The following is an 8,897-nucleotide window of genomic DNA, read 5'->3' on the forward strand; positions in this document are numbered from 1 at the left end:
ACCATTACAGAACTACTGATACTACACCATTACAGAACTACTGATACTACACCATTACAGAACTAAAGATACTACACCATTACAGAACTACTGATACTACACCATTACAATATTACTGATACTATACCATTACAGAACTACTGATACTACACCATTACAGAACTACTGATACTACACCATTACAGAACTACTGATACTACACCATTACAGAACTACTGATACTACACCATTACAATATTAGAACTACTGAGACTACACCATTACAGAACTACTGATACTACACCATTACAGTACTACTGATACTACACCATTACAATATTACTGATACTATACCATTACAGAACTACTGAGACTACACCATTACAGAACTACTGATACTACACCATTACAGTACTACTGATACTACACCATTACAATATTACTGATACTATACCATTACAGAACTACTGATACTACACCATTACAGAACTACTGATACTACACCATTACAGAACAAATGATATTACACCATTACAGAACTACTGATACTACACCATTACAATATTAGAACTACTGATACTACACCATTACAGAACTAATGATACCATTATAGTACTACTGATACTACACCATTACAGAACTAATGATACCATTATAGTACTACTGATACTACACCATTACAGAACTACTGATACTACACCATTACAGAACTACTGATACTGCACCATTACAGAACTACTGATACTATACCATTACAGAACTACTGATACTACACCATTACAGAACTACTGATACTACACCATTACAATATTACTGATACTACACCATTACAGTACTAGAACTACTGATACTACACCATTACAGAACTACTGATACTACACCATTACAGAACTACTGATACTACACCATTACAGAACTACTGATACTACACCATTACAATATTACTGATACTACACCATTACAGAACTACTGATACTATACCATTACAGAACTACTGATACTACACCATTACAATATTAGAACAACTGATACTACAACATTACAATATTAGAACTACTGATACTACACCATTACAGAACTACTGATACTACACCATTACAGAACTACTGAGACTACACCATTACAGAACTACTGATACTACACCATTACAGTACTACTGATACTACACCATTACAATATTACTGATACTATACCATTACAGAACTACTGATACTACACCATTACAGAACTAATGATACCATTACAGAACTACTGATACTACACCATTACAGAACTACTGATACTACACCATTACAATATTAGAACTACTGATACTACACCATTACAATATTAGAACTACTGATACTACACCATTACAGAACTAATGATACCATTATAGTACTACTGATACTACACCATTACAGAACTAATGATACCATTATAGTACTACTGATACTACACCATTACAGAACTACTGATACTACACCATTACAGAACTACTGATACTACACCATTACAGAACTACTGATACTACACCATTACAATATTAGAACTACTGATACTACACCATTACAGAACTACTGATACTACACCATTACAATATTAGAACTACTGATACTACACCATTACAGAACTACTGATACTACACCATTACAATATTACTGATACTATACCATTACAGAACTACTGATACTACACCATTACAGAACTACTGATACTACACCATTACAATATTACTGATACTATACCATTACAGAACTACTGATACTACACCATTACAGAACTACTGATACTACACCATTACAGAACTACTGATACTACACCATTACAGAACTACTGATACTACACCATTACAATATTAGAACTACTGAGACTACACCATTACAGAACTACTGATACTACACCATTACAGTACTACTGATACTACACCATTACAATATTACTGATACTATACCATTACAGAACTACTGATACTACACCATTACAGAACTACTGATACTACACCATTACAGAACAAATGATACTACACCATTACAGAACTACTGATACTACACCATTACAATATTAGAACTACTGATACTACACCATTACAGAACTAATGATACCATTATAGTACTACTGATACTACACCATTACAGAACTAATGATACCATTATAGTACTACTGATACTACACCATTACAGAACTACTGATACTACACCATTACAGAACTACTGATACTGCACCATTACAGAACTACTGATACTATACCATTACAGAACTACTGATACTACACCATTACAGAACTACTGATACTACACCATTACAATATTACTGATACTACACCATTACAGTACTAGAACTACTGATACTACACCATTACAGAACTACTGATACTACACCATTACAGAACTACTGATACTACACCATTACAGAACTACTGATACTACACCATTACAGAACTACTGATACTACACCATTACAATATTACTGATACTATACCATTACAGAACTACTGATACTACACCATTACAGAACTACTGATACTATACCATTACAGAACTACTGATACTACACCATTACAGAACTACTGATACTACACCATTACAATATTACTGATACTACACCATTACAGTACTAGAACTACTGATACTACACCATTACAGAACTACTGATACTACACCATTACAGTACTACTGATACTACACCATTACAGAACTACTGATACTATACCATTACAGAACTACTGATACTACACCATTACAATATTAGAACTACTGATACTACACCATTACAATATTAGAACTACTGATACTACACCATTACAATATTAGAACTACTGATACTACACCATTATAGTACTACTGATACTACACCATTACAGAACTACTGATACTACACCATTACAGTACTACTGATACTACACCATTACAATATTACTGATACTATACCATTACAGAACTACTGATACTACACCATTACAGAACTAATGATACCATTACAGAACTACTGATACTACACCATTACAGAACTACTGATACTACACCATTACAGAACTACTGATACTACACCATTACAGTACTACTGATACTACACCATTACAGAACTACTGATACTACACCATTACAGAACTACTGATACTACACCATTACAGAACTACTGATACTACACCATTACAGAACTACTGATACTACACCATTACAATATTAGAACTACTGATACTACACCATTACAGAACTACTGATACTACAGCATTACAATATTAGAACTACTGATACTACACCATTACAGAACTACTGATACTACACCATTACAGAACTACTGATACTACACCATTACAGAACTAATGATACTACACCATTACAGAACTACTGATACTACACCATTACAGAACTACTGATACTACACCATTACAGAACTACTGATACTACACCATTACAGAACTACTGATACTACACCATTACAATATTACTGATACTATACCATTACAGAACTACTGATACTACACCATTACAGAACTACTGATACTACACCATTACAATATTACTGATACTATACCATTACAGAACTACTGATACTACACCATTACAGAACTACTGATACTACACCATTACAGAACTAATGATACTACACCATTACAGAACTACTGATACTACACCATTACAATATTAGAACTACTGATACTACACCATTACAGAACTACTGATACTACACCATTACAATCTTAGAACTACTGAGACTACACCATTACAATATTAGAACTACTGAGACTACACCATTACAGAACTGCATTAAGTAGTTACTGAAGACTCATCTCTTCAGTAGGTCCTATGATTGAGTGTAGTCTGCCCCGTGGTGTGAAGGTGAGCTGCAAGGCACTGGAGTGGTGAACCGCCCTTGCTGTCTCTGCATGGCCAGCTACCCTCTCTCCACTGGGATTCTTTGCCTCTGACCCTATTGTGGGGGCTGAGTCCCTGGCTTACTAGTGCTCTTCCATGCCGTCCCTAGAAGGGGTGCGTCACTTGGGTGGGTTGGGTCAGTGACGTGATCTTCCTGTCCTGGTTTTGCACCCCCTTGAGCTCGTGTGGTGGAGGAGATCTTTGTGGGCTATTCTCAGCCTGCCTGGTTGGTCCTGTCCGGAGGTATCGTCTGACAGGGCCACAGGGGGGTTTTAGGCTCGGTTTCTGGATATCACTTTGTGACATTTGCTGATGTAAAAATGGCTTTATAAATAAATTTGATTGATTGATGGTGAAATCCTGAGCGGTTTCTTTCCTCTCCGGCAACTGAGTTAGGAAGGACCCCTGTATCTTTGTAATGTACTGGGTGTATTGATACAATGTCTCAAAGGGATATTCAATGTCATTTATTTTTTTTAACGCATCTAACAATCGGTGCCCATTTTTCCAAGGCATTGGAAAACATCCATGGTATTTGTGGTTGAATCTGTGTTCGAAATGCACTGCTCGACTGAGGGACCTTACAGATAATTGTATGTGTGGGGTACAGAGATGAGGTAGTCTGTAACGGTAGTCCTCCTCCTCTTCAACCGAAGAGGAGGAGTAGTGATTGAACCAAGGCACAGCTTTGTGAAATGACATGATTTAATAAAGACACGACAAAACAACTAAGACAGAAAACGAACTAGACTTGAATTAACTAACAAAATAACAAAACGAATGTGTAGACAAACCTAGACATACGAACTTACAATAAAACACGAAGAACGCACGAAGAGGGAAAAATAGACTACACAAAAATGACGATGTACAAACATACCGAACAGTCCCGTATGGTGCGACAAACACTGACACAGGAGACAACCACCCACAACGAACACTGTGAAACAACCTACCTAAATATGACTCTCAATTAGAGGAAAACGCAAAACACCTGCCTCTAATTAAGAGCCATACCAGGCAACCCTTAAACCAACATAGAAACAGAAAACATAGAATGCCCACCCAAACTCACGTCCTGACCAACTAACACCATACAACAAACTAACAGAAATAGGTCAGGAACGTGACATAGTCATTCAAAAATCATGTTTTAACACTATTATTGAACACAGTCCATGTAACTTATTTTGTGACTTGTGTTAATGTAACAGGGTTGGTTATGTTTCCACTTGCCTCTAAAGAAATGTATATTTAATGTTCAAGCATTCTTATTGGTTAGTTCAACTCTGATGACAATAAGGTGTGTTGTGATTGGCCCCGTTTGCAGATGGGGGGAGATCGCGAACGTCAGGTCTCCCCAGTATGAAAATGTGATGCAAGGGGTAGGTCACGTTCTGAATACTGTTTTCTATTTTACAATGTGTACAAGTTTGCTGTACGTTACTGATTTATACATGTGTGGGTATACGGTACCTGTTTGGGATTGAGAGGCTTTCTGGGATGTGCTTTGGCATATGATTGCTGTAAATAAGTGTGTTAGCTAGCATACACCGATGTCATGGTCACATAAGCCACTGCTAACACAGATGTCTTCATGCTACAGATTTTGTCATCGACAGCCATCAACACTGTTAAGCCCTGCACAACTAACGTGCTGTTTCCCATTTAACAACAGAAATAAATGATGCTCAACTGGGACCACTGGCCGAAGTGATTTATTATTAGAAAACACAACGCATGGAGAGTACATAAGACAAATGTTACATTAAGCACATCTATTTACTCCTGAACTTATTCATGCGTGCCACAACAAATAGGCTGAATACTGATTGACTCAAGACATTTCAGCGTTAAATATTTTATAAACGTTTTAATATGTCTAACAACGTAATTCCACTTTGACATAATGGAGTATCGTGTGAAGGCCAGTGACACAACATCCCAATTTACAATTGAATACATTTAAATTCAGGCTGTAACACAAAGAAATGTGGAATAAGTCAAGGGGTGTGAATACCTTCTGAAGGCTCTGTACATGTACATATCTACCTCAATTACCTCGGACCCCTCCCTGCACATTGACTCGGTTCTGCTACCCCAATTACCCCGTACCCCTCCCTGCACATTGACTCGGTTCTGCTACCCCAATTACCTCGGACCCCTCCCTGCACATTGATTCGGTTCTGGTACCCCAATCACCTCGTACCCCTCCCTGCACATTGACGGTTCTGGTACCCCAATTACCCCGTACCCCTCCCTGCACATTGATTCGGTTCTGCTACCCCAATTACCTCGGACCCCTCCCTGCACATTGACTCGGTTCTTCTACCCCAATTACCCCGTACCCCTCCCTGCACATTGACTCGGTTCTGCTACCTCAATTACCTCGGACCCCTCCCTGCACATTGACTCGGTTCTTCTACCCCAATTACCCCGTACCCCTCCCTGCACATTGACTCGGTTCTGCTACCTCAATTACCTCGGACCCCTCCCTGCACATTGACTCGGTTCTGCTACCCCAATTACCCCGTACCCCTCCCTGCACATTGACTCGGTTCTGCTACCTCAATTACCTCGGACCCCTCCCTGCACATTGACTCGGTTCTGCTACCCCAATTACCTCGGACCCCTCCCTGCACATTGACTCGGTTCTGCTACCCCAATTACCTCGGACCCCTCCCTGCACATTGACTCGGTTCTGCTACCCCAATTACCTCGTACCCCTCCCTGCACATTGACTCGGTTCTGCTACCCCAATTACCTCGGACCCCTCCCTGCACATTGACTCGGTTCTGCTACCCCAATTACCTCGGACCCCTCCCTGCACATTGACTCGGTTCTGGTACCCCAATTACCTCGGAACCCCTCCCTGCACATTGACTCGGTTCTGGTACCCCATGTCAATATAGCCAAGTTAGCATTACTCATTGTGTATTTATTATTACTTTTAATATTATGTATTTTTACTTTTTACTGTTGGCTAAAGGTGGTTGTGTTACTGCCACAGGCACTGGGATGATGGAGAATATCCCCATATGCATGGTCGTTAGTTTATAGTATTATTTTATAGCATCAGAACCCATGATTGCCTATGTTGGCCTAATATCGCATATAACTCTAAACAGTGTTATACACCATTTGCAGAGAGTTTACAGTTGCATCAATTAATTTAGGCTAACATTTCCTCTGTAGCTTATACCAAGTTGTTTCCATATTTCTTACTTAGCCTAGAAGTTGAGAGTTCCTGATCTTTGAACACTCAGTGTATTAACGCAGTAAAACCCGTGACAGAGCAGTAGCTATCGGAAAAGGAACTGAACTGCCACGACTGTATCCACATTCCGAGAAACTTGTTCTAATATCCTGCTTGGAGGAAGAGCGGCCCTTTCCGCGTACCCTCCTCTCCCCTTTCCCACCTTTGCTCTCTTTCTGTCTCTCTTTACGTTCGAGGATACAAAGTAACTAACAAACTATTCGGTTATGGAAAAACTACGCGTCTGTCGTCTCTGAATATTGCTGCTTAATATCACGTTGTAACATGTGTGTAAGAGAAGAGAAGGAGTGGCGCGTTTCGAGCTGGGAGAAGCCTCCTCTAGCCTGCTTTGTTACGTATTCGGGCGAGGGCTGTTTTCACCCAGACGTCTTTGCGCGGATAACTATTATCAACGCTGCAACGATGGCAATGCAGGTAGGACAGTTTCTTCAGCGTGTCATGATGCGCTTTTTCGAATGATAGAAAATCATTTAACTTCATTGTCATGATGAATAGAATATTATTATTATTATTATTAGGGGAAACAATTTGCTACGTCTATCGGCCCATGTAGTGTAGATTGCAGTAATAACTTTTAAAAACTGTAAAAACATAACAAGTTATGAATGAACCAATGTCATACAAGATATGGATTGAATGCCATGTGGATAGACAGATTAATAAACAACACTTAGAAGTATTTACATGCGAGTCCATCTGCATGTGTCAGGTGAACTGCTGCTGGTGGAAAACTGTTTAAGAGAGAAGGGTTCAAGAGAGAAAGACAGTGTGTGTGTCTCTCAATGTTGCTGACTGTTTATTCTCTACTGTGAGAGTCAGTACCCTCAGGGCTAACCACACTCAGACAGGATGTACAGTGTGTGTGTGTGTGTGTGGGGGGGGGGGTCTTGAGGTCATTGTGGTTCAACCTCTCTGTGTCTGTTCTGTTTCAGACCCAGGTGATATATGACTTCAGTGCTGAACCAGGAAACAACGAGTTGACAGTCAGAGAAGGGGAGACCGTCACCGTCCTCAACCAGGTAAACACAGGATCTGACTGTCTGGCCATAGTCACCTGAAGTGTATTTCTGTATTGTTTTAGTGATTCACCATTGTGAAGGCGTAGACTCAGGTTTTCTGGGTCTCTATGTTTTTGGTTGGACAGGTTTCTCTCTTTCTTTCATAGGGTTTTTATTCTTCATTAAATCATTTGTCATTGTTGTTCATTTTCTTCGGTTTTCTGTTAGAATTTTTGGGGATTTGATAGGGAAGCTGAGAGGTCAAATATACTGTTTAGGTTTTCTACTGCCAAGTTTACACCTTCACTATTACAGTGGAACGTTTTGTCCAGGAAATTGTCTAAAAGGGATTGAATTTTCTTTTTTTTAGGTTTCAACACTATTTTCCTTCCATCTACAGCATTTCTTAATATTATTCAGTTCATTGGTTGATGCCTCATGATTGAGTATTGCTCTGTTCAAGTAGACTCTGATTTTGCTGTGATCTGATAAGGGTGTCAGTGGGCTGACTGAACACTCTGCGAGACTCTGGGTTGAGGTCAGTGATAAAGTAGTGTAGCATCTCTTTGTAGGCCCAAGGCCAGGTCTGTCCACGCTTTAATCATTAAGACACACACACACACATTCAGGTATCTGCTCTGTTCAGCCATTAAAACTGCTCGCTTGAGCCATTAAAGCTGTGTAGAGCAGGACAGAATCCACCACACACACACTTTGACCATTAAGATTGCGAGGGTCAGAGCAAAATCATGAAACCACTTATCCTTCAAAACAGAGACAAGCTGA

At 39.5% G+C, this 8,897-nt stretch overlaps 1 long non-coding RNA gene across 1 annotated transcript; it reads left to right on the forward strand.

Moving 5' to 3' along the window:
* Positions 1-5,040: 5,040 nt before the first annotated feature.
* On the forward strand, positions 5,041-5,537 carry LOC129812135 (uncharacterized). The gene is made up of 2 exons (XR_008752990.1): positions 5,041-5,221; positions 5,443-5,537. It is a non-coding gene; the product is annotated as an uncharacterized LOC129812135 (long non-coding RNA).
* The last annotated feature ends 3,360 nt before the right edge of the window (positions 5,538-8,897 follow it).

This window comes from Salvelinus fontinalis, chromosome 15 (genome assembly GCF_029448725.1).
Source record: "Salvelinus fontinalis isolate EN_2023a chromosome 15, ASM2944872v1, whole genome shotgun sequence".
Lineage (NCBI taxonomy): Eukaryota > Metazoa > Chordata > Actinopteri > Salmoniformes > Salmonidae > Salvelinus > Salvelinus fontinalis.